The sequence below is a fragment of the Nuphar pumila genome, chromosome 3 (assembly GCF_984573655.1).
Source record: "Nuphar pumila chromosome 3, dmNupPumi1.hap1.1, whole genome shotgun sequence".
Taxonomy (NCBI): Eukaryota; Viridiplantae; Streptophyta; class Magnoliopsida; order Nymphaeales; family Nymphaeaceae; genus Nuphar; species Nuphar pumila.
The window spans coordinates 130,061,416-130,087,645 of record NC_143251.1 but is presented as its reverse complement, the minus strand read 5'-3'; the positions used below and the strand labels follow the sequence as shown (position 1 = coordinate 130,087,645).

The 26,230-nt window shown below is 35.8% G+C and overlaps 1 non-coding gene across 1 annotated transcript; it reads left to right on the top strand.

The window, feature by feature from the left end:
* The first annotated feature begins 22,766 nt into the window (after positions 1-22,766).
* TRNAM-CAU (transfer RNA methionine (anticodon CAU)) lies at positions 22,767-22,852 on the top strand. The gene is given in 2 exon segments: positions 22,767-22,804; positions 22,817-22,852. It is a non-coding gene; the product is annotated as a tRNA-Met (tRNA).
* The last annotated feature ends 3,378 nt before the right edge of the window (positions 22,853-26,230 follow it).

Sequence of the window (26,230 nt, the reverse complement as noted above, 5' to 3'; positions counted from 1 at the left end):
CCAAATTGATTCTCCGATATCATGACAACCTTCCTCAACCTAGACTCAATTACTGCTATACTAATTCTACTTTTCAGAAATCATTTAAAATAATTTTGCCAGAACTTTTGTTATAAAAACTCTATTTTTCAAAATCTTTTAGAAAATTTTTGCCATAATTACTGCTATAGTAGTTCTGATGATTTAAAAATATTTTAGAAAAATTTGAACAAAGTTTTCTTTGCGTAGAGGCTGGGTTTGGATTAAATTTTGGCAAAATTGCCAAAATTTAAATCCACAAGAAGTAGAATTGGGGTTTAGAAGGAGGATTTGAATTCATAAGATGGTTTCTGAACACTAACCTTGCTTAGTTGATTCAAGCAACGCTTCCGCTATCCAAAATTGACTTTTCTGCTAAATTTAGCAACCTTCAGTGATTAGCGCTTCTGAGGTTGTTTATGATCCGACAGAGCTTCTTGCAAAAGATCAGACTTCGCTTAAGGAAAGAGGAAAAGGGCTAGAAGAGGTTACTAAAAAAAAATTGAGATTAGACAAAGTTTTAGAACTAAAATCTAGAGAGAGAAATTCAAAGGTAGAGAGAGAAAGTAGGAGAGAGAGAGCTTAGAGAGAGGGGACCTCAGGACTTGGGTAGAGAGAGAGGGTGAGGGGGTATTTATAGGAGAGAGAGGGGGTGTCGCCCCCCCCCCCCCGTGTGGGACCCAATTTGGGTGACATTTGTCACCCAAAGAATAAAATATTTATTTTACTTGTCATTTTTCTGACAAGTGTTAAAGAGAGAGAGAGAGGGTTAGTGTCACCTCCTCATTGAGGAGTGACACTTGTCCTCCCATGGTTTTGGGAAACCATGGTCTGTCCATGGTTTTAGGCTAGTGGTTTTCCAAAACCATGGCTCTTAGATTAAAATATTATAAAATAATATTTTTTATTCAATTTGCTACTTTTTTTATACCTAAATTAACCCTGACTCAATCCCATCTTTTAAAATTGCCATAAGGGTATTTAGAATTACTTAATTTCCCTTCTGTAGTTCAATAAATTATTTAGCCTGTCATTAAAAATGGTAAATTACCATTTTTGTTTCTGACAATTTTATTAATTCCCTAAAATTGTCCCTAATAGAAAAAATACTGTTTTAACCTTATATAGTTGGTCATTTTACCAAAAAATGCCACTAGATTGGCAAATTACTAAGCTACCCTTGATGATTTGATTAATGACAAAAATATCCCTGAATTCCAGTTTTTGAACAAGCCTCTACATAATTTTGTTGGGATTTTAAATATAGATCCAAATCTTCAATTTAAATAATACTAACCATAAAAATTCAGTGTTTTAACACTATAATTCATATCTAGAATGAATTAGAATTAAGACTTAAATTATCTTCAGAATTTATAAATTAATTTTTTTGGGTTTTACACAGAGATTTTAAAACGATTGCGATACTTTCCATATGGACTGACAGACGCCCGAAGTATGATGCCCTTCCTTGGATTTGAGAAGGATCACAATTGGACAAAGAAATCTATATTTTAGGAACTACCATATTGGTTGACCTTATTGATACGACATAATTTGGATGTGATGCATGTAGAGAAAAATGTGTTTGATAATGTGTTCAATATGATAATAATATATCAAAGCCAAAATGAAGGATAATTTGAAGGCCTGTATGAATTTAAAAGTAATATATAAAGGACTAGAATTGGAACTCAAAGAGTATAATGACAAACTACTGAAACCAAAGGCAAGGTACGTGCTTGGACCAGATCAAGTAAAGCAAGTATGTCAGTGGTTGAGATGGTTGAGATTTCCAGATGAATACGTCTCCAACATTGCTCGGAGTGTGAAGATAGACGATGAATAATTATATGTGTTGAAGAGCTATGATTGTCTTGTTATCATGCAATGGTTGATTCTCTTAGTATTCCATGATATGTTAAACAAACCTATATGGGAAGTATTATCCGAGTTGAGTCGATTTTTTAGAACATTGTGTGCATCGGAGGTTGTAGTAACTGAGGTAAAGAATCTAGAGGATTCTGTCGTCATTACTATTTGTCATCTAGAGAAGATATTTCCTCCAGCATTTTTTGATGCTATGGAATATGTGATAATACACTTGCCATATGAACTTAGGGTTGGTTGTCCTGTGCAATATCAATGAATGTACCCATTTGAAAGGTATTTTTTTTTTATATTTTTCTCTCTAATGCTATTAAAAATTTATCGTATTACGAGATATATATTGTTGACAGATGCATGTTTGACCTAAAAAAAAGGTTCAGAATAAAGCAAGAGTTGAGGGTTCTATTTGTGAGGTGTACACTTTAGACGAGATTTCAAATTTCTCATCTATGTACTTTGAGCCTCACATTCCAACACGTTATACTTGCCCACCTCGTAATGATAGAGAACAATTTACTGTAACTGACAAACTGTCGATATTTTAATCACTTGGGCATGCCTTTGGTAGTTTCTGATCAAGACTCTTGGAAGATCGAGAGCAAGACACAACACGAATCTATATCCTTTTTAATTGCTTAGCGATCAACCCCTACATCGAGTAAGTATATATAATATGTTACACTAAGTTCTCTACATACATGGTTCGATAATATAATTATTTGTTAAGTGCAGACAATTTGATCTGGAGTTGCGAAGAGAACTTCCCAATCTCACTGATTCAGAATTACAAAAAGAACATAAAAATAAGTTTGTGGCATGGTTGAAAGAGTTGGTAAGGATGATGACATGCATTCTTTCTGTGTAAACAACAATATGTTACTTAATTGGTCGTGTTTACAATCATTATTTATGCTTGTAGGTTCACCATGGTGATGTTAATGACCAAGGAATATGTGATTTACAAAATGGTTCGACCAAAGTTGTGTAATGTTACAATGAATACATCGTAAATGTTTATCGATTCCATACAAAAGACTACGGTGTAAATAAGTCAATGATGAATAGTGGCATGTGTGTCAATGGTAGCAGTTACGGTAAAAATAAACTTGACTACTATGGTGTTATTGAAGAAATAATGGAGTTGACTTAGGCATAAATAATATGGTAACTTTATTCAAGTATCATTGATTTGATCCAACAACAACAAGAGTCGACAAAGCCTCAGGCATTGTGGAGGTGAATCATAAATCAAGGTTTGGAACATATGAACCATTCATATTAGCCTCACAAGCTCAACAAGTTTACTATACTTCATATCCAAATACAAGGAAGTCAGATAGAAATGAATGGTGGGCAATTTGTAAGGTAAAATCTAAACTATACCCCAAGTATGATCAGTTACAGAAAGACAAGATTGCTGAAGAGGGTGATTACTATCAATCAGATGATATGTATGACACATGTTATGGTCACGATATCGCACATGGTATGCATGTCATATCTCTATTGTCCGATGACACACACATGGAAGAATGTGATCCAAATGATATACTAAGTGGATGGGCGCTCAATGAAGAAGAAGTAGATAAAGAGGAGGAGGAAGAAGAAGAAGAATATGAAAGTCAAACAAGTGATGAGGAAGCACACTCGAGTTAGTGAAATACATTTTGTAATACATACCTTATGTTTGAATATATTGCAATGTTTGATGTAAATGATTTGAATGATTTAAATGTATTGAAATGTATTGAAATGATTTGAATATATTGTAATGTTTGATGTGAATGATTTGAATGTATTACAATGTTTGATGTGAATGATTTGAATGATCTGAATGTATTGCAATGATTTCAATGTATTGCAATGTTTGAATGAATTGCATAAAGTTATTTTTGATTTGATTATATATCAATGGAGATATTGAGTTGCGTAATTGATTCAAATAAAATTTATATTTGTTAGAATATGGTTCATAGAGGTCACAGTGGTCGAGCACCTAGTGGTAGCCACTCTCAGCCTTCATCTTCACGGGTTGCTTCGATAGGTATATCATTTAACTAATTATATACTTGATTAGTTTAAATGTGCATTGTGTAAATTTCTAACTCAATTTTCTATAGATGGTGTTTTGTCTACACATGAGACAATGTCAGATGCAGGGTCTTCTCAGTCTGACACATGACGACTTATTCAAATAGTGTATATCGATAGTCGATCGTAAGTATTTCACTATCATTTGTTCAATATTTATCTTATAAATAGTGTATATCAATAGTCGATTGTTAATGTGTATCAATTCATGTGCAATGCGAGGTTCGAGCCATAAGAAGTAATACAATAAATTAGGAAGTCACTACTTTAGCATCTTTCAGGACCGATCACTCAATGGAAAGAGTACCCGAAGGAAGTGTTGAATATATTATTGTCCTTATTCATGGTATGCAATAGTTTATCATAACTAATATGTTTCATATTTAATTTTTTTGTTATAGTCATGTGTGTTAACTTTCTGAAAGTATTTGTAGGCTTCGTATCGCTTCGCGATTACGAACGAGGAGAATGACGCGAGGGTAGTGTGGCAGAAGGTGGCTGCCAATCGATTTGTCGACATGCTGCATAATATGAAGACTGCATCAATAAAAGCAGCTGGTGGGATAGATGATCCACTGTAGTGGAAGAACCATGACCCTTCTACTATCATGAGAGATTATTGTGAGGAAATATGCGACAAGTGGACGAGCAATGAATTTTGAAATTGCTCAGCAAAGGCTGCACAAAACCGAGCGAAGATGCCCGATGCCCATCTACACATAGGTGAATCTAGGACTTTTGGGAGCCACCAAAATAAAATGGTAACTCATCAATATATATATTGTCAAATTTATAAGTATTTCTGCATACTTTTTAATTGATTTTTTTATCTTTTAATCTTGCAGAAAGCAGAAAAAGGAGGCATTGTGCCTTACAAGGATGTGTTTGTTGAAACACATAAACATAAGAGCACGGGAGAGTTTGTATCGGAGAAGGCGAGAGTGACATCGGTATATATTTATTGTATTAATAAACATTGTAATATACAAGTTACTATGAACTACATTATCATAAACATTGTAATTCTTGATTATTAATTCATATTATAATCATTACTTTATAGGAGTCATACGAGCAACAGATGGTAGAGCGATATGACGATGACTCCACTCAGCATCCGCCTTTTGATCCTACAGCATAGGTGACTGCAACCGGTGAACCCAAAAGGGTCGTGTATTCGGGTTTGGGAGTAACATGAACACCGCATCAGTCGTTGCCTCCTACAACCATGGCTCTCAGAGTTCTCCCGTCAGCATCAACTCCTATCGTCCGATTGACCCTGCTATGTCTTGGGACGGTGTCTGTTAGCGTCTTGAGGACAAAATGCATGACTTTTTACATGAAGTCATTACCAACCTTGCCCATAATGAGTTGTGCAACTTTTTTTGAGATAGGAGAACTTCGTCTGAATTCAACATGAGCTCCGCTGCCCGTCAGGTATAAAGATTCATGTAATTTGTTTCATGTTGTTATATTTTAAGCTAGTATATGTATGATTGAACACATATAAGCATGATTTCATCACTATAAGATTTTTTGACTGCCTTATAACACATATATTCATGCTTGAATCACTATGAAAGTGGTTTGACAACCTTAGAACACATACAAGCATTCTTTCGTCACTATGACAACTTTATAACACATATGATCATGATATTAGTATATATGAAAGTTTTTTTATTGCCTTATAACACATATATGCATGATTGAATCAATATAAAAGTTTTTTGACAACCTTAGAACACATATAAGCATGATTTCATCACTATGAAAGTTTTTTGACTGCCTTATAACACTTATATGCATGATTGTGATACATAACACATTTATTTGACAACCTTATAAACATTATATCCATTCATGAATCACTGTGACATTTTTTTGACAACCTTAGAACACATATATGCATGATTGAATCACTATGAATTTTTTTTGTCAGTCTTAGAATACATATATGAATTTTGTTATTGTTCTTCACTTTATTGTTAGTCTGTGTGTCATTCAGCCATTTACCTTGATTGCATTAGACTAGGTGTATTACTATTGTGAACTCATAACCCATAAGGTGAAACACGATTAAAAAAAGATGAGGACCGACTAACAGCTCAATGCTCAGAGAGCCTTGAGGGAAAGATGAGTTTTAGAGTGGTGGTTTGTTATAGACCCTTTCATACTTCGAGTCTGACTAACTATATCTACCCCAGCTAGGACCTGCTCAATTGAGACTGTGTAGAGGGACTTTTCCTTTTTCTTAGGACTTCTAGAGAAACCCGCTCATCCTGGACTGCTCAGGCTGAAACTCTGGTTGGATGCACCCCTTAAAGTCCTCTCTAGGATGAGAACTGCATGTATTTTTACCATTTTACCCTCTTGTAGATCTATAAATAGATGTATCATGCTTAGTTTAATTTCAATGAAGTTTATTAAGAGATTTCTCTAAACTTTGTTTTTGGTTTGTGTTCTTGTTTTATTAAGGAATATATTTTTCCCTTGCCTCTTTTTTATGCTCGTTATCGACTCCGAAGAAACTTCTTTTCTCTCTCTCTCTTATCATCGACCTCCCATCCACCTTACGCTTTCTTGTGTAGCCGATCAGGAAAGATGACTCACTATTCCCCAATGCTGCACATCCCTCCTGCTCCTGGTGCGGCCCCCTTCGCTTGAGCTATGCCTCATGTTCAGCTCACCAAAATTTGTAGGATCGTTCTCAGCAAAGCTCGGGTCCTGACAGTAACTTTACACAAAGATTCACAACTCTTAACCATGTTTTGAAATTATACAAATGTTGGTTTATGTAGTCGGAGAAAACATTGCCATTTCCAGTCAACAAGTAGATAACAAGGGAATTCTTATTTGAACCAAAACTTTGCTAAAATAGAGTTTTGTTAGTGTTAATACTAGTCAAGTGTGGATCACATGATTTAGAGTTTCACGATTTTGCTTTTTTTTTTCGGATATTAACAATACAGGTTTTTAACCATGATCACCCTTTGCACAAGCCGAAGAGTGGTGATTCCTTGGGAGCAAGGGGTAAGTCCATGGAGTTTTACACCGCCAGGACAGTGACTGTAAATACGGCAGGCAAAGCCAGTGCTGTTAGGTCTTTGATCCTGGGGGTGGTTTCACCGTGTAAATATAAAAAAAAAACATGATGCAAATGCTTCAATGAAAATATATGGCTGACATTCCAGTTTATATCTTTCTAAGAGGTGAAATGGTTGTGTTTTCTGCTAGTTCATTTGGTTACATCGACTTCTGACCGTGAAATCTCATAATTGATTTTAGACCTGATCAAATCCATGGTAGTAACATTCTAAACCTGATCATATCAATACTGGTTCATTGTTTCATGAAACTCTACTGTCACAAACCATGGCTTCAAGCCAAGGGCTTCGCTCATCTGGTAGGGGTGACTTGTGAATGCCACCAAATTGATGGGATGACACAAGTTCGAAACACAGGGTTAGCGTCTCTTGCTGAAAGGTCGAAGCTGGGTGTACTCCCTGGTGAGTAGGGGGGATCTCAAGGGTTTTACCAACCAGAGCCCAACCAATGTGCGGTAAGTGACAAAGAGGGTTCCCTTGGATTATCCAAAAAAAAAAAAAACCATGGTTTCAAGGAAAAAAAATTAAAAATCACAACCAAAGCCATCTAGAAGCAACGACAATCTGATTACCACTTAAAACTCTCTTTTAGTTTGTTACATTATATGGGATTAGCTAAAAAACACAATCTTCAAAACAAAAAGTAATTTGGTTTGCTCACAAGGACTCCACTCATCTGGTTGGGCAACTTGCTAACGTCACCAAGTTTTCAAAGTGTCATGAGTTCGAATCTCATAGGTGTGTTTACCAAAACTGGGTGTGCTCTCTCATTTGTAGGGATGTCCATAGGTCGTCGAGATCCAACCTGAATCTGATTAGTTGGATTTGGTAGTCAAATTCGGATCTGACCTGGATTCAGCATTGAGTTTTGCATTTGAGTCCGAATCTGTCAAAATCCAAATCCAATTATGTGTAAATATAAGGTTTTAAGCTAGTCAGATCCTGATTCAGTTTTGTCTGATACCATCCAACTTAGTATCTGATTGTCATATCCGATTATCATATTTACAGGGAAAAATTGTAGATGATGACAAAGAGGGGCATGCTAGCTTTGATCTATAACCTAACAATGAAAAGATGGAAATTCTTAGCAGAGAGAGAGAGAGAGTAGAAGAAAGCTCATCCTATACTATATTTAGAGAATGCTTTTGCAAGCACAAGAGCCACCCTTGGTCATATAAAACTTGTGACCAGAAAGTACATTGCTTTCTCATTTGTTTATTTCATTATTTTCAGTCAAATCTTTTTTCTTCTTCTTTTTGTTTTGAAAAAACCAGTCAATTGTTTTTTTTCAAATGATCTCCAAATGATGCTTGCATCGTATTCTTTATCAAATGCTTGAGCTGCCACAATGATCAAGGAACTTTAGGTTAAGTATTCCTAACAAAATAATTTGTGTGGACACACCTGTTGCCATGTAAAATCAATACCTTCCTAGAATATTTCAGCATTTTTTTAAAACGATATCCATATGTTTTATTAAAATTCAACTATTTCTTGAGGCACTTGTTAAGTTAGTTAACAATGCTTTAGGTGAAGTCTAGATGCCTCTGCCCATAAGGGCTTTGCTTATTTGGTAGGGGGACCTGATTTGGGGTCACTTTATCTATAAAAAATAATTCTAGAAGCCTCTGAAAAACAATAATTTTTTACTTATCAAAACTACCTTCTATATATGAAGTCTTATATTTGGAATTTTTTTTTCCTAGACCTAGATAATCTGTGAAATGATAGGCTCCCAGTGTATAAAGTTAGTCAATGTAATTTTATGTTCCCTTTCTTATTAGTTACGTGGCCATACTGATCCCTTATCCAGAATGGCGTGTTCCGACTTCTACCTGCAACTCATTCACGTGTTGACTACACAACCAAGGTCACTGTTTCAATTGTGCGGTTTCACCAACTCTCTTTCTCTTTCTCTCTCTTCCTCTCTTCGACGTAGAAAGCTTGGGTTAGGCGAACCCTTACCTGTTTATTAGAAAGATAATTTTCACAAAAATTACAGAAGAGGAACCCAATCAGGGCTCGTGGTACACCATAGACTGTCGGTTCCGAATTAGCCAAGATCGCAATTTCGCGGTAACATTAAGTTAGTGCAAGTCACCTTGTGTTGGGACATTGCAAGTTCGAATCCCTATGGAATAGTTGTATAACTGGTAGGGGTTTGTCTAACCCTAGCTTTGTCTATCGGACAAAAAAACATCAAGTTCTTTAGGAACGTATGGAACTGCGCATCTCTCTCTCTCTTGATGTAATGAGTTTTTTTTTGTTGGGTCATATAAAACCCCATCACCCACCGCATATTGACAGGCCTCAGGTTGGCAAAACCCTTGAGTCTCTTTGTTCACCAGAAAGTAAGCCCAACTTGGCAACTTCGATCTTTGAGTAAGGGACGCCCCCATGGGTTTTGAACTCGTGACACCCTGTTGTCAACTTGGTGACTTTTCACAAGTTGTCCCTACCACATGAGAAGCACCTCTTAGGGCAATGCAATGAGCAGCTTAGCAATTGTAATTTCTCGAGACCTACTCCACGTCACCTTGTGTTGGGACAAGTTCGAATCCCAATGGTATTGTTGTATAACTGGTCTGCCTAACCCCAGCTTTCTGTGTCCAATTTTTCTTTTTGTTGTAATTCTCGGTACTTGAATAAGAGCATGAATCGGAGATAGAGGTTACGTTATGGTAGGGATGGCAGTGGACCGGGGCGAGGGACAAGGACTCCACCCCTGCCCCGTCTCAAAATCCGGACCTCCATCTCTGTACGGGTTTGGATTTTAACCTTCATCCCCGTTTCATGTCCTCCATTCCCAGTCCAAACGGGCGAGGCGGGGAGGGGCCACATTTCACCTCTGTCCATTGCCATCCCTAAAGAAGGATTGAGGACTGGGCGGGGATCGTGACGGGGCCGGGGTGGGGCAAGGCAGGGATCGGGGTGGGGCGAGGCAAGGTGGAGAATATCGGGACGAGGTGGGGCCACCTCCATCCCCGTTTCATGTCCTTCATCCCTGGTCCAAACGGGGTGAGGCCCGTTTCCACTCGGTCCAAATGCCATCCCTAGGTTATGATGATAGTTATTATTAGGGATGACAGTGGACAGGGGAAAAGCAGGCCCCTGACCGTGGATGAAGGATATGAAACGGGGATGGAGGCGGGGATGGACATACACTTTTCCCTGCCCCGTCCCCACCACGATCCCCGCCTCATCCCCGTCCCTGCCACTTTTCCCCGCAATATCCCTGCCCCGCCTCATCCCCGTTTGAACCGGGGATATGGAGGATATGAAACGGGATGAAGGCGGGGGTGAAGGTTACAATCCATCCCCGTGCGAGGATGGAGGCGGGGATGGAGGTTCTAATCTTGAGGCAGGGCGGGGGTGGAGACCTTGTCCCCCGCCCCGTCCCTAGTTATTATGGTAACTATTTTGGTCGTTATTGACGACAAGCATTCCTAATTATGAAAATCATAAAATGGGTAAAAATTAGGGTGTCAACGGGTCGGGTTTGGTTCGGGCCCAAGTAGTACCAGATTTGGACTTATTTTTTGGGTATGGTATCGGGTCCAGACCCGAGTGTAATCGGGTTAACTATAAGAAAAACCATACCTGGACCCAATAAGAACTACATGAACAAGACCCGAACCATACCCGGTAAAACCATATATATATATATATTTTTATCATTTTTACATTGAAAAAGATAGGTCTTAATTGGAACTCATGATGGGTCCGGGTCTAGTATAAAATTTCACAAACTGAACCTGGGTACATATATTAATCGGACCTTCAGGTCCGGACTCGAGTCTTATTATTTATCAGCATACCTGAACCCTATAGGGTTTTGTTCGGGTCGGGTCGGGTCTGGGTAAAACAGACCCATTGACATCCCTAGTAAAAAATAGATCAGGTTTGATTGGACGATTGTTATCATCGCAAAATTTTACTTTTGTAAGTCAAACTGACCTTTTGAAAAGTTTTGAAAATAACTCGTCTCCGTTTTGAAATTTTGCAGAAAAATGGAGAGACGGGATTCGCTCGTCGGTACGAGGTTCAACCGTTCCTGGCGCCTTTACTAGGGGTAATCGAACCAAGGATCGAATTTATGCCTTTACTTTATTCAAATTTATCTAAGAAATTATTTCTAAGTCCAAAATGCATATAGAATCATGCTTGTGCTATGGTTTTGAACTTGAAAACATACATGCTTTTGAGAAAGTTGTTTAAAAAATACTTAAAAATATTTCAAAAAATGAATTCCCAAGTGACTTTTCGAAACTTGATCTGAAAGATTATATTAGGATAGATTTGAAATAGACTTGAAATGATTTCTAAAATCATTTAGATCTTGAAATTGATTTGATGGAATTTTGAACTCTGAAAAAGTTGAAATTACAAATGAAATTGGACGTTCGAAATTGAATTTTGAAATTAAGAATTTAAATTAAAATTAAAATTAAAATTAAAATTAAAATTCAAAGATCGAAATTGTGAATGAATTGAAAATGAAATTGGAAATCAAATTTTGGAATTGGAATGAAAATTCGAAATTGAAAGTTAAAGTTATTTTGAAAAGGAGGATTTTAGAAAGTCTGAAAATTCAAAAATACTTTGAATAAGTTTGAAAATGAATTGAAATAAATTTGAAATTAACTTGAAAATGTTTTGAACTAAAATTAAAAAATGTTTTGAAAGTGGTTTAAAATAAACATGAAAATGATTTGAAAATGACTTAGAATAAAATCGAAAAATGTTTTGATAATAAATTAGAAAAAATATTTTAAAAATCAGTTAGAAAATGCTTGAAAAAATGAAGAATACTTTGAAAATTTTGAATTTTAGAAAAAGAGAAATAAATGATGTGATTTTTATCTTAAATGATGAATGCATTAAAAGAATTTGTTTGAAATTAAATTTAAAAAGCAAATTGCATTCTTTAACAGAATTAAAACAAGATTAAATTTTAATATATTTATGACTATGACTACAAACATATTCTAATTTAATATTTATTTAAATTTCAATAAGGAATGAAATTAATTTTGTACCTTTATAAAATTAAAACAAGATTAAATTTTTATATATTTATAACTATGACCACGAATATACTCTGAATTAATCTTTATTTTGGATTCTAATAAAGGAAGAAAATGTATTTTTGTAAAATATGATGATTTTTGAAATTGACTTAAGAGTATAAATCGATTTTTGTATTTTAATAAAGAATAATAATTCTAAGTATTATTCATATTCTGACTATGGCCGTAAATACGAACTTTACTTAGTTTTATTAACCCTTTATTAAATGGTGCACGTGCACATTCGTGTTTTCCATATTGAATTAAAAAAATAAAAGAAAAATACAACAATCAATTATGAGAAATTAAAATTAATCTATATGCCCATTCATTCTAAACTAAGCATAAAAATAAAATTTTGCATTAATCTAATTATTACGACCTTTGAATTAGCACAATAATTGGAAAAGGAAATAATAAAGAAAATAAAATACCTGCAAAATTGAGTAAACATACTAGTAATAAATGTAAGCTTAATCAGATTTTCCTTCAATATTGGAAAATTGAAGAAAATCAACCAAAATAAGCCTTTCAAGCTCCAAAATGAGAAAAATTAAGCAAAATAAAATAAATGATGTATCAAAATGCTTATAATTATTATGAAGACTCTGCACTTATCTTAAAAACCATTTAATATTAAAGATTTTTGAGAAATCATGGAAGGTAAAATCAAAATTGAAGCCTTTATCAGGTAAAAAGAAAAAAAAATTGTAGAAGTAAAATTCTACAGAAAACCAGTCAGAATGTTTTGGCTAAAATGAAGTAAAAAAGAGCTCAAATTGAGCTCAAGTTTATCCCATGGATTCATGACACATCAGAGAAACTTTTTATTTTTTACAGATTATGCAAATTCTCTTCGAATCTCCAGATATTAATCATGCATTGAGACTTAAGTTTTAGAAAACAAGAATTTGAGAAAAGTGAGTAGTTTTCTGTACTTTAGATGTTTCGGAGGCCCTACGAATTCAAATTGTACCAAATTTGTGAGAGAAGTTTTCTAACATACTTAAAAAGCTTTTTTAAGTTACAGAACAAGAAAATCAGTTTTGGTTTAGAAATAGTGACTTCGAAAAGTCACTGTTCTATTTCAGGAAATGAACATGTTACAAAACCTGAAGTTCTGTAACCAGTTCTGGTTTTTAACAAAATTGAAAAATCAAATGAGCATAGAAATTTATAAAAATTGACAGAAATAAACTAAACGCATAAATAAAAAAAACCATTTTTACAGATTTGAAAAATGATCTTCCGTTGGAGAGATATGACTCTAGCAAAATGGACTAAAACCTATGCAACTCAAATAATGCAGAATGATAGGGGTCTGGTTTTTCACAAAAATCAGACATGAAATAACCATAAAAATTGCTGAAAATTATTAGAAATAAACTAGATTCAATCACAATAACACCACTTTTTACGAATTAGAAATACGATCTTCGGTTAGGGAGATACGCCTTCGGCAAGTTGGTCCTGATTAGAATAACAATTTGCTGAATAACATCATAAATCACAATAGCGATTTGTTGAAGACACTATAAATCACAATAGCGATTTACTGAAGAAAATTGTAAATCACACATCGATTTATTGAAAGACATTGTAAATCGCAATAACGATTTACTAAAGAAGACTACAAATCGCAATGGCGATTTGCCGAAGGACACCGCAAATCGAATGATAATTTGTTGAAGAAAGTCGCAAATCAAATGACGATTTTACTGAAAGACACTACAAATCGAACAATGATTTGCTGAAAGATGTTGCAAATTGAATGGCGATTTGCTGAAAGAAACTAACAGTTATAATATGGGGCCAGAATTGTTCATATAGAACCAAAATATAAGGTTTCAATATTTAATCAAAATAAAATAGAAATTGACCATGAAAATTACTAAAAATTGGCAGAGATGAACTAAACATATAACGAAGATAACCTTTTTTACAGAATTGAGAAATAATATTCCATTAGAAAGATATGACTCTCACAAAATAGATCAAAATTTGAGTCATTAAAATGACATAGGGTGATAGGGTCATGGTTTCCAACCAAAAATAGGTATGAAAGCACCATAAAAATTGCTAGTGTTTGGCATAAACAAACTAAATTCAATCCTGAAGACACTCTTTTTTATGAATCAGAGAGATCATCTCCGGTTAGGGAGAAATCGCTTCGACAAGTCTGTCCTGATTCTGCTAATATCCTAACGGTGCAGAATAACAAGTTTCAAATTTTGATTTTTAAAGTAAGTCAAATAAACTCAGAATGATCTGATTTTTTGTGGAGATTTTGAAAACACATGCATAAAGTTGTTGTAAAAAACTCAAATCAAAATGTGCTTTGATTACATGCGAATTGACAAATCTAAAATGCATCAGAATTGAAGTACAATTTAAAGACAATTGAACATGATAAAAGCAAACTGCACATACGTGGATGCTCAAACGTGAGATCTAATGCCTTAAACCATGAATGAATGCATGGATGATGAAGAATTAAGACAGAAAATGTATTAAAATAAAATAAAAATGACCGAGGCACAAATCTAACTTGCTATAGCCCATTTGAAAGAAGGATTTGATCTAAAAAGATCAAATCACTTCAATTCTTTTGGCTCAATGAAAAATATGTTAAACAAAGATTGAAATGCATAAAATAATAAGATGAAAACTCATATTCTAATCCATTAATCATGCTATGACACAAAATTTAAAAGAATATAGAGAATAAGAGGGGCGACACATGGAGAAAATAACAGAATAATAAAAAAAAATTAAAGGAAATAGAAGAGGAGTACTCACCTTGGCTGAAGAGGTCTGAAAGAGAGGACTGAAAGCTTCTCCAAATTGGCGTAAACCCCAAGCAAGAAGGAGAGAGAAAGGAGGAGAAAATGATTGATCCCTTCTTCTTCCTCTCTACCTCTTCTTATTCTTCTTTCTCCTTCTTTTCTCCTTTTTTTCTTCCTTCTTTTCCTCCTCCTTTTCTTCCTTCTTCTCTTCTTCTTTTCCTCCTTCTTTTTGGAGGGTTGAGGTAGCATTGGTCCCACATGGGGTTGGCGCCAATCCCATGTGGCCCTTTTTAGTTTGTTAAATGGGCAAAGATGCCCTTTATCAAAAATTTTGACACATGGCATCATTGTGCCCATGTGTGTCTTTTCAAAATATTTTAAATGGGTAGTTTGGGCATTTGGCTTAAAATTTAACACATGGCATCACTTTGCAAGTGATGGCCATGTGTGTTTTAAAAGCAAAAAGGTGTTTTTAAAAAGTGGATTTTAAAATAAATTTGAAAAATGCCAAATGGCACCCTTTATTTAAATATATATATATATATTATTTTATTTTATTTTTTTAAAATTTTAAAAATATAAGTGAAATAAAAGATGAAAGAAAAAGGGAAAATTTGAAAATAACAGATTTCAATTGGATCCAAGATCCAATTTGATTTTCAAAATCCAAATTGAGTTAAAAACCGAATCCAGATTGAATTTAAAAAAAGGGGATAAAAATTGAATTTGAAATCCCCAAATTGATTTTGAATAAAAATTAAATTTTGAAAAGGATCTGGATTTGAGGTTTTGAATAAAAATCGAATCTGGATTTCGATTGCAGATCAAAATGAGGGAAATTGGTTCGAACCCTGGAAATGGATTTATAAAAAATGATCTTTGAAATGAAAAAATCCAAGCTTATGATGGAATTTAGATTTGGATATTGGATCAAACCTGGAAATGGATCTTGGATCTGAATTAGAACTCAAGAGGTGAAATTAGATCTCGGATATCAGATAAACTCGAGATCAGGAATTGATTCAAATGTATTTCTGAATAAATCAGAAATACAAAAGGGAGTTTGGAATTTGCAAAAGAAGGTGTCCAAAACGGATTTGAAAAATTTGAGGTGTTTACAACGATCCAGGTCACACACTTTCTGTTATGGATCTAAAGATAGGCTCAAGTTGTGGATTTCGTGCAGAATTGGATCTATCTTATTGGACTTGGTTGGATATGGACTTGCATAATGATCACCATTTTCTGTTGGATATACGTCTGATCCAGATTGGATCCAATCCATTTTTATCTTTCATGTATGGCAATCTATTGCTGTCGCACAAAAGTAAGATTGGGATTCAGATCCACTTTTTTTAGTCTAGACCCATATAAGAATACTGAGTTCGATCTATGCTCCAGGTGTCAGAAATAGACTCAAATGGCATAATTCAACTCAAATCCAACCCATTTACCAAGCCAATAATTTCTGGTCCAGATAGAAAAACAGAGAAAGAAAATTTGACAGGAACATAATAAATATGATAACACATATCATGATAAAAACTTGGTGAGGGCTACAACATGATGATGTGATACAGGGCTTTCTCGGGCTGTCTCTGGGTCGATATCTGACCCGTCGGTTGCACCACAAATAAGAAGTACTCAGGTTCAGAGTACGACGGATCGAGAAAATGGAATCCCAAACACAACCCACATAAACTAGAGTATATTTGGAAGTTGTTTTTTCTATTTATAATCCAAAGAAACTGCACCCAATACAAAGACCTACTTGTGTTGGCTCAACCTGCATTACCTGAGGTCCACGTGCCGGTGGCATAAAGCAAGCTCCATGGCTAGGAGAATCACCCATCTAGCGGCCAAGGCTCCACCTCACTATGCCAATTTTTTTTTTACATACAAATATATAAGAAACCACTTGAGGTCAGCTGGGTCAGATCACATATCTAGCAAAAATCAAAGCCCAAGCCCAACTCTACCTGTTGGTTCAGGTCAACCCAAATAACATGAAAATGATCATACTATACGGCAAAAATGATGTATTTTTCTAAAAAACTCACAATTTGCCAAAATCGACTAAAGCCACAAATAATCATATGTAAAAAGGATCATTTTAGCTTTCACATGTGTGAATTTTCTCCCAAATATGTACCTAAGCATTGCATCTAAGATTTCTGACAGATTTTGTCACTGATTTTCAACATAGAAAATGAAGGATTTCATAAAAATATAAAAGATAATAAAAAAATTAGACAAAAATATATTTTGAATGACACTTAATTCATTAAAAATGATGAGCAGACGCTGAGATACAACTCCAACAACATTCTTAAAACATGAAATGAACAAGCATGATTGCACCTATCCTAATTATTTTATACTATTTTACAGCCACCTACACAAAAAATCTGAAAAATTAATGAAAATGACAAAGACAGATAAGAGCATTAGCTTTTCAACTCCACTAAGATCACTAAACATCTTTTGAAAGATAGATGGTTTGATTGTTTTTGTCTGCAAAGCATATTTTTGTTTCAGTCTTAAAACTCAGCAACGAAAATTCTAGAGTAGTTTTCAATTCTAATTCAAAATAGTAAAATTATAGTCCTATGTCTCGACTTTTCAATAATTATAAAAACATAAGTTTTCAACTTCTTCTAATCAAAGAGATACAAATATGAAAACAAAGATTATTATGCAAAAAATATATGGATATACATATTTTCTCATGTATATGTGAAGTACCTCTTATATATGATCTGGCTGTAAATTCATAGTAAATCTACCACACATCATGAGGCTAGAATAATTAAAAAATATATCAAAAAAGTCAAGGAAACCCATTTAACATGTTTACATATCTCTTTCTCTTTATATATAAGTAATGCTATGGTACTCAAAGAGCACCTACACTGGCCTTTTAGAGACTCTGTGTCTACGCATGTATATGTCCATGTTTTTACAAGAGGTCATCAGGCTTGAAGAGAAGTTGGAAACTCCAAGGAGGCTCTCAGATAGTTTGTAGGTCCTTGCTTTTCCAAACCTCTATTCAGTTTGGGCATTAAATCCATCACATCAACTCACAATTGCTTGATACCAACACCAACGGTGCTATGCCTGCCAGGAGCAGTTAGTGCACATACATTGCAAGTTCTAACCCCAAATGGTACTAGGGGTCGGACTAACCTAGGAGTGTCGATAGGTCCGGTTTAGTTCGGACCCAGGTGGAACCAGACTTGGACCAGATTTTCAGGTATGGTATTGGGTTCAAACTTGGGTCTAATCGGCTTTACTATTGGAGAAATCATACCCGAACCTGATAAGAACTACATGAACCAAGCCCGGACCATATATACTCCCATATATACTCGATAAAATAATATTTTTGTATCATTTTTACATTGAAAATTTGCGGGTCTTAATCGATCGGGCCTTGGTCTGGTATAAATTTTCACAAACTGTACCTGAGTGCGTGAATTAATCGGACCTTTGGGTCCGAACCCAGGTCTTAATCGGGTCTTCTTATTTGTCACCATACCCAGACTCTATAGGGTTTGGTTCGGGTCAGGTTGGGTCTGGGTAAACCAGACCAGTTGACACCCCTAGCCTAACCCCAACTTTCTCTATCTAAAAAAAACTCACAATTGCCCGATCACATAACATGCCATCTTGTTCTTTTGAGTCGCGAGCAACACCAAGATGATAAAACTATATGGTATCATATGCACACACGCACGCATGCGTGCACACACTAGTCGAATTTTCTCTTATTGATGATGTTAATATGTGCAGCTACCAACATACATAAGCCATTAATGCTATGGTTGGGATTGAGTTGAAAATAAAACCGTGCAACCCTTAATTTCAAAGAGCAGGCAGGCAAAAATGGCCGGTTTAGGTTGCACGTACATGAACACATTCAATTACAATCTTTTTTAATCACAAGCCAACCAGAACGTTAAAGTTGAAGCAGTAGTTGTACCAAGCCAAGGACTGTGCTACACCCTCGTTTGAAATAGTAGATAAAAATTGTCAGTTTAGGTCACAAGCACATGCACGCATTCAATAGGGATTTTATGTTTCCTTGCCCAAGCCGAATTATGGTGACTCCTTGGGACCTAGGGATGACAGTGGACTGGGGGCGGGGGACAAGGTCTCCGCACTCGTCCCGTCTCAAAATACTGCCCTCCATTCCCACATGGCTTTTGATTTTAAGTTTCATCCCCGCCTCCGTTTCATGTCCTCATCCCTGGTCCAAACGGTGCGAGGCGGGGTGGAGCCCCATTTTCCCTCGATCCATTGCCATCTCTGAAGAAGGATTGGGGAGCGGGCGAAGCGGGGACGCCACCTCCATCCCCACCTTCATCTCCATTTCATGTCCTCCATATCCCCGGTCTAAACGGAGCAAGGTGTGGTGGTCGTTTAGAAACTGGTAGCTGGGTTGGGTGTTTATGCATTTGGGATGAGAAGTGAAGTCCTCTCACCTTTGTATTTACACTAAAGAATGAAATTCATAGCTACCACCTAAGAGAGAGGTGGTAGCTGCCAAATCCAGGATTTGGCAATTCTCATTTCCTCAAATGGCACTTCCTATCCCAGCTACTAGTTTCCAAACAAGGCCTAAATGGCAAAAGGTTGGACTAATTGGTTTAGGCTTTGCAATGGCATCTAGTGATGATCACCTATTAATTGTGCCTTAATAGCTTTCTTTATTAAGAAAACCAATTACATTGGAAATTTGGTCATACCTTTTAGATAAGATAATCATGATTAATAGTACTTTGAGCACCCAACCCTTTTGTTTTTAATAAAAGAAATAGTTTCACATAAAAAGATATAATGCCTCCAACCCAAGTCTACCTGGCTTCGACCCACATTATGAATTTGTACATAGGAATTTGGGCTGGATCCAGAACAAAAATGGTCGTTCATAATTAGTTTGGGGTTGAAATCAAGTAAATTAATCAGATCAGAACCAGAGTCGGTTCTGACAGACCCATTTTGCGTTTTTTTATATGAAAATCAACAAGTTTTATCCATTTTCAGCAGATCCAATGTCACAAACTCAAATCTTTACCAGATTCAGATTGGAAATCTACTATGAGATCCAAGTACCTATCTCCTATGTCACAGGGACACTCCATTTTGGCAGCATGTCCCTAGTGACATGACCGGGACACTAACACGTACAACTATTAGTTTGATATTATTCTCATATTTTTGCTGTCTTTGTGTAATTTCAATAAATGAGTGTTTTTTAATATCCAATACCAAAAAATGTAATTTTTTTATTGAAAATTAAAAATTCCATGTCCTCGTGTCCTATTTTCCAAAAAAAAAAAATTTTGAACTTGCACTCCACTCCAACCGGCATCAAGTGTCGTGTCCACGTATCTTAGTGACATTGCCTATCTCGTTCATGCATAATTGAGTCCCCGTAATGATTCGTTCATCACTAACATCCTTTACCCAATTCTAATGATGGCTTGTACCAACGGGGGCTGCGCTTGTTTGGTAGGAGCAGCTAGTGCACGTCTCCTTGTGTTGGGACGTTGCAAGTTCAAATCCCATGGTAGCGTTGTATTACTGGTAGGGGGTCTGCCTAACCCCAGCTTGCCTTTCAAAAAACTCAAAAATTCTAGTGATGGCTTGCACGTTCATACCCTACAAAAAAAAAACTTTGTCGTACTCGAGCACCCTTTGTCCTGCAATGGAGAGGTTATGTCCCCCACATGGCTTGTGTCTCACTCTCAGTATTCTCTAGGCATATGACCCTTGCATTGAAGAGGAAACCGATTATTTTTTGGGGGACCCAGACCCATTTGGCTGCCTACTTTGCATGCCAACATTGCATGTTTTACACCAAACAACATTGGGTATCATTAGGAAGTGGATCAGTTTCAATGCAATTGCACCAAAAAGAAAAAAGAAAAAAAAGGTGCCGGTCTCGTCTCCTAGCACGACACGGCGACACGTGTTGATCGGCCCCAAACATGTCAAGAACCAGTCAACCTTTGTCTGAATATGTTGGTCAGCTAGGGGAGCAGCACTTTTTTTTTTTCTTTCTCTTTTTGGTGGAATTAGATTGCATCTAATCCCTTCTCCATTATCAGTAACTCTGAATGACACACATTGGCACATCTTCTACAAGTCACTGTTTCCTAATGTCCCAATGCACATGCCATGTCTGTGCCATCACACAAACACTTTATAGCTAATGGCCTAGTTGGTCATTGCACGCCGTGCTAGTGCTACCACTACACATTGCTGTGGCTGCAACCAAGCTCGCACCAAACATTATCATCACTGTGTTTTCCACTAGATTGTGCTGCCATTCCACCCAATGCCCCTTTCTCAATGTTATCAGTATCGGTGTGTAAATCGACCGATATGCATTGTATCATAAGAAAATCGATACGATACTGACTTGAATCGGTTATTTTTTAATAAATGTAAAAAAATAGCTTAAAATTATTTTTTAATATTATTTTAATGGTTTTAACATGTGTCACGTTCATAATATTTTTTAATTATTTTTTGGCCTATTCAAAACGATACACTTGAGTATCTGTATCGGCCTATTAGCTACAAACTACAATAGGTTACCAAAAAATAAACTAATTAATTGCAAATCAAAGAAAATAAAGAAAGCAAAACTAGATCATAAATGAATTCCAACCTCCACTACAGTCCCTACTGACCCTTAATTGTAGGTAAGCAACCCTAAATTTTAAATGGATTTAACATAAATCCAATATGTAGATGAAAAACTAAGGAAGCCCAATGTAATTCTAATGGTTGCTTTCATCTATTCAGACACCTAGCCACCTTGCCTTTGCTTGTCGAACTTACTATCGCTGTCCTGGCAGCGTAAAACTTTGTAGGCTTACCCCTTGCCCCCAGGGAGTCGCCACACTTTGGCTTACACAACGGATGACACCCATGGGATTTGAACCTAGACCACCTGCCTAGCGGCTTAGGTCTCATCCCATTACGCCAAACCCAAACAAAAAAACTTGACTTTGCAAGAGATGGATTAAGGAAAATTCTAAACTGACAAATCCAAACCCAAATAAAATATCAGTTTTACTTTTCTTTTTCTTTAATTTGGAAAACACGTTGCCATTTGGCTCGATGCAGAAGAGAAAAATTAGACAAAATGGGCATTCATAACAGTCATAAATATCATTATTAGGATTTTCTGGGCAAAGGAAAAACTTGTGGTAAATTTAAAAAAAAATATTTTAATGAAAAAAGATCAACATATTTAAATTTAAAAATATATAGAAATATAAGAAAACATAAAAAATATAAACAACATATAACAATATAAATATCACATTAATTAATAAGTGATTATATCATGGCAAAAACGTGATATTTTGAAAATATCACATTTTTAAGGATTATATCAATTTTTTAAATATTTATTTTCGTGATGTTTTTTTTAAACCCGGTCCATTTTTGTGACTACGATTCATACTTTTTCACTGAAAAATGGCTCATCATTAAAATTGAAAGGGAACATAAGAGTGGCCTCATCTGGTCATATACAGTTCCCGTATGGCATGGTTATCACGGTGGGAAAATGCTCTAACATCCCCACCGTTTATTCTGGGGATCAACGGTCACCAACATGACCTTCAATGATGATGTTATCAAAACCTTGTTACTGTGCCTTGCAACTTGCGCGATTGGAACAATGGACGGTGGGGATGTCAAAGCATTTGCCAACGTGGTTTGGTCGATCACCTGATCTGGTTCATCGTTTAGAATAATACCATGCCAAAAGTAACCAATCCGGGGTGGTGGCGCAGTTGGTTAGCGCGTAGGTCTCATAGCTTTACGAGTGATCCTGAGGTCGAGAGTTCGAGCCTCTCTCACCCCAAACATTTTTTTCCAAAAAATATTTTCCCAACCGTCAGCTGTGATGAACGATACGGCAAGAATGCTCACCTAATTTCGGGACACTACTTTTCTTTTTCTTTTTTTTTTCATTATCACCCCAAACATTTTTTTCCAAAAAATATTTTCCCAACCGTCAGCTGTGATGAACGATACGGCAAGAATGCTCACCTAATTTCGGGACACTACTTTTCTTTTTCTTTTCTTTTTCATTATGAATTTCTCAGCATTACTCGTAAATGTAAAGCTCCAGTTACTACCCCAACAGGCTTGTAAGCTACATCACAACGACACGCCAGGGGGATATCAGTTGGACACTTTGACATGTATAGGCACCATTTTAATATTTTTAAAATACTTTAGTGCCATAATTATATTTCAATAAAAATGTTTTGCATATATTAAAATATCAAATTTTAATTACAAACTTTAGAAAATCTATTCACTCTTGTCTTAATCCTCAAAAAATATCATGAACACCCATCACGGATTAGCGTCACGTGTCGGGTCATAGATGCATCTTTGTGACAGTTCAGAGGGTGGGATTACCATCATGTGCAGTGTATCACTATAAAAAGCTGTAATATTTTTAATTTTGTAATGCTTTTTGTACATTTGAGTCTTGACCCTCCAAATCTGATTTACATGTTTGGATCATGTTATTCAAATGTGTATGCAAGATTTTGCAGCTACAATGTATCAAATTTTCAACAATCCTACAGTTGTATTGTTATGTCAAAAAAATAATAACAATTGATTCTATTTATTTGGACAATGCTGAATATATCCATGGGTTAGAATTGGTCAAAATAACCTCTCACTATAAGTTTCAATTAAGAGGCTCCTTACCCACAGAGGTAATATATATATATATATATGGTAAATGTTGGCTATTAATGAAGGTAAGGAACTAATGAGTAGAAATAATATTTTCTTTAAAAATTCATTTTTCTGTAGTTCAAATGTTACGGATGTGATCTACATGGTTTGTTTAGTAGGATACTTGTTTTGAATCATGTGATTATAGCAAGTAATTTGGTTTTTAAAGGGGTCAAAAAATCAATGCTGATAATGTGCCAAAATTTCATAACTCAAAATATCATATTTTTTATATAAGAAAAGCAAGATCCAAGGCTTGATCTTTAGCTAACAAACCATGCTGAACACATCTATGAGGTTAGATTGAGTCGATGCAACTTGCACCTATGATTTTTAGTTCATTACTTCCTTACCTTTATTAGTAGCAACTTGCACCTATCATAAGACACTTAAAACTTATGGAGCAGAACAGGGTAGAACAAGAAATGGGGCCTAATAATGTTCAGTTCTTATATATATGAAAAGTGGTTGCAAAAGTGTTTTCCTGTTATTTTTAGTAATTGCAAAAGTGTTTTCCTGTTATTTTTAGTAATTCTGACTATATATTTTATATGAGAGGGAGATAATTTTTTTAGTTAATTGGTTCATTGCCCTTTCTCACACAATGAAGAATATCAAAGCATCGGATTCATTAACCAAGACATTTTCCACAGGTGCCTTTAAAAAAAAGGACATTTTTCCACAGGTAATTGGTGGGAGTAAAATATACATCCACATGCCAATGAGACATTAGAACATATATTTAAATAAACAGAATTCTGTATGAATAAACAAAAATTATGAAAAAGAAACAAATATAAATGATAAGATTGGGTTGTCCGAGAAAAGGACATTTACTCTACCCAGGACAATGAATGCACCGACCCGCTACCCACTGTCACCACAAACCAACTCCCTCGCTTAATTACAAACTTGTACCCCCTCTGTCCCTCACCATGTCAGACCAACTCTCTCTCTCTCTCTCTCTCTCTCTCTCTCTCTCTCTCTCTCTCTATATATATATATATATATATATATATATATATATATATATATGTTCCCACATCTCATACCCAATAAATGACGTGGGACAGTAATTCAAGGAATAACCACCCCATCACTGACCGCACATTGGCTGGCCTTGGGTTAGTAAAAATCCAGGTCATCTCTGCCCAACAAGGAGTACACCGAGCTTCAACCTTGCGGCAAAGAATGCTACTTTCAAACTTGTGACATTCAGTAACTTGATGACATTCACAAGTCACCCGTATCAGATGAGTGGAGCCCTTCTAGGATAATGCCCATATTTTTTTTAAAGGCAAGCTTGAGTTAGGTAGACCCCTACCAGTTATACAAAGATACCATTGGGATTTGAACTTGCAACGTCCCAACACAAGGTGACGTGCACTAGCTGCTCCTGCCCACATTTAGTGTTGCAGACTACAGCACTTTTCACAACACAAGTCTAGATCAATAAGTCTAAGGCGTATTCAGTCCCTAAGATGTAGTCTGGCAATGGTCTGGATCAAGGGTTTTAAGAATTGTATCCTATGTGTGCATCATGTACGGTCGTAGCCATCCAACCAAATGCATCTGAATGGCTAAGATGAGTTATATTCTCACTCCATACATATGATCAGCCGTCCAAATGCATTCACTTGGACCACTAATCGCCACGGGATTGACGGTATCATATGTCATAACATACCATTTTGATTTCTAATCAGCATTGGTCACCCACAATGGCTCAACACACCTGACTTGATGGGTCAGCTCAAGGCATTCATATCAGACATCGCAATGTAATATCCGAGGTGTTCATCCCTTGCCGCAAGGTTGATGAAAATCCATGAGTTGATTTATCAATTTGTAATAGCTCATGGGAGGGGTTGTTGAAAAATACGAAATGAAAGGAATTCTGTAATTCCTATGTAATTAATATTGATTCATTCCAACCCATTGGTTTAATTCAGTAGAAATGAAATATCAATAAGATGGGAGCGAAGGGTGAATATGTTTTTATTTATTCACTTGGTTTCTGGGTTATAACTAATAAGGTTATTTAGGAGAGATGGCAGAGTGGTTTAAGTGGCACTAGAAATGCTATGTAGGCTTTTGTTTACCGAGGGTTCAAATCCCTCTCTTAACATTTCCTCGCCTAATTTACAAACATTACCAACCACACAATGTATCAAATGCCAATTTGATACCCTTATTCTAAGAGTAAGACCTTTCCTTATAGAGATTTATTTTTTATTCCTAATTACCTTGATACAGAAAAAATCAATGAAAAACCATCCCCAGTGGATAGGAAAGATGCACTCACAAAGTTTTACACCAAACATTGAAATAGGGTCATAGGTTTATCGGTTAATATAGTACATCTAAACCATCATGGTGGCTTGGCTTGGCACACTCATGTGGTAGAGGCAACTTGTGAATGCCACCAAGTTGACTAAACACCACGAGTTTGAAGCTGGGTGTACTCTCCGGTGGGTAAGGG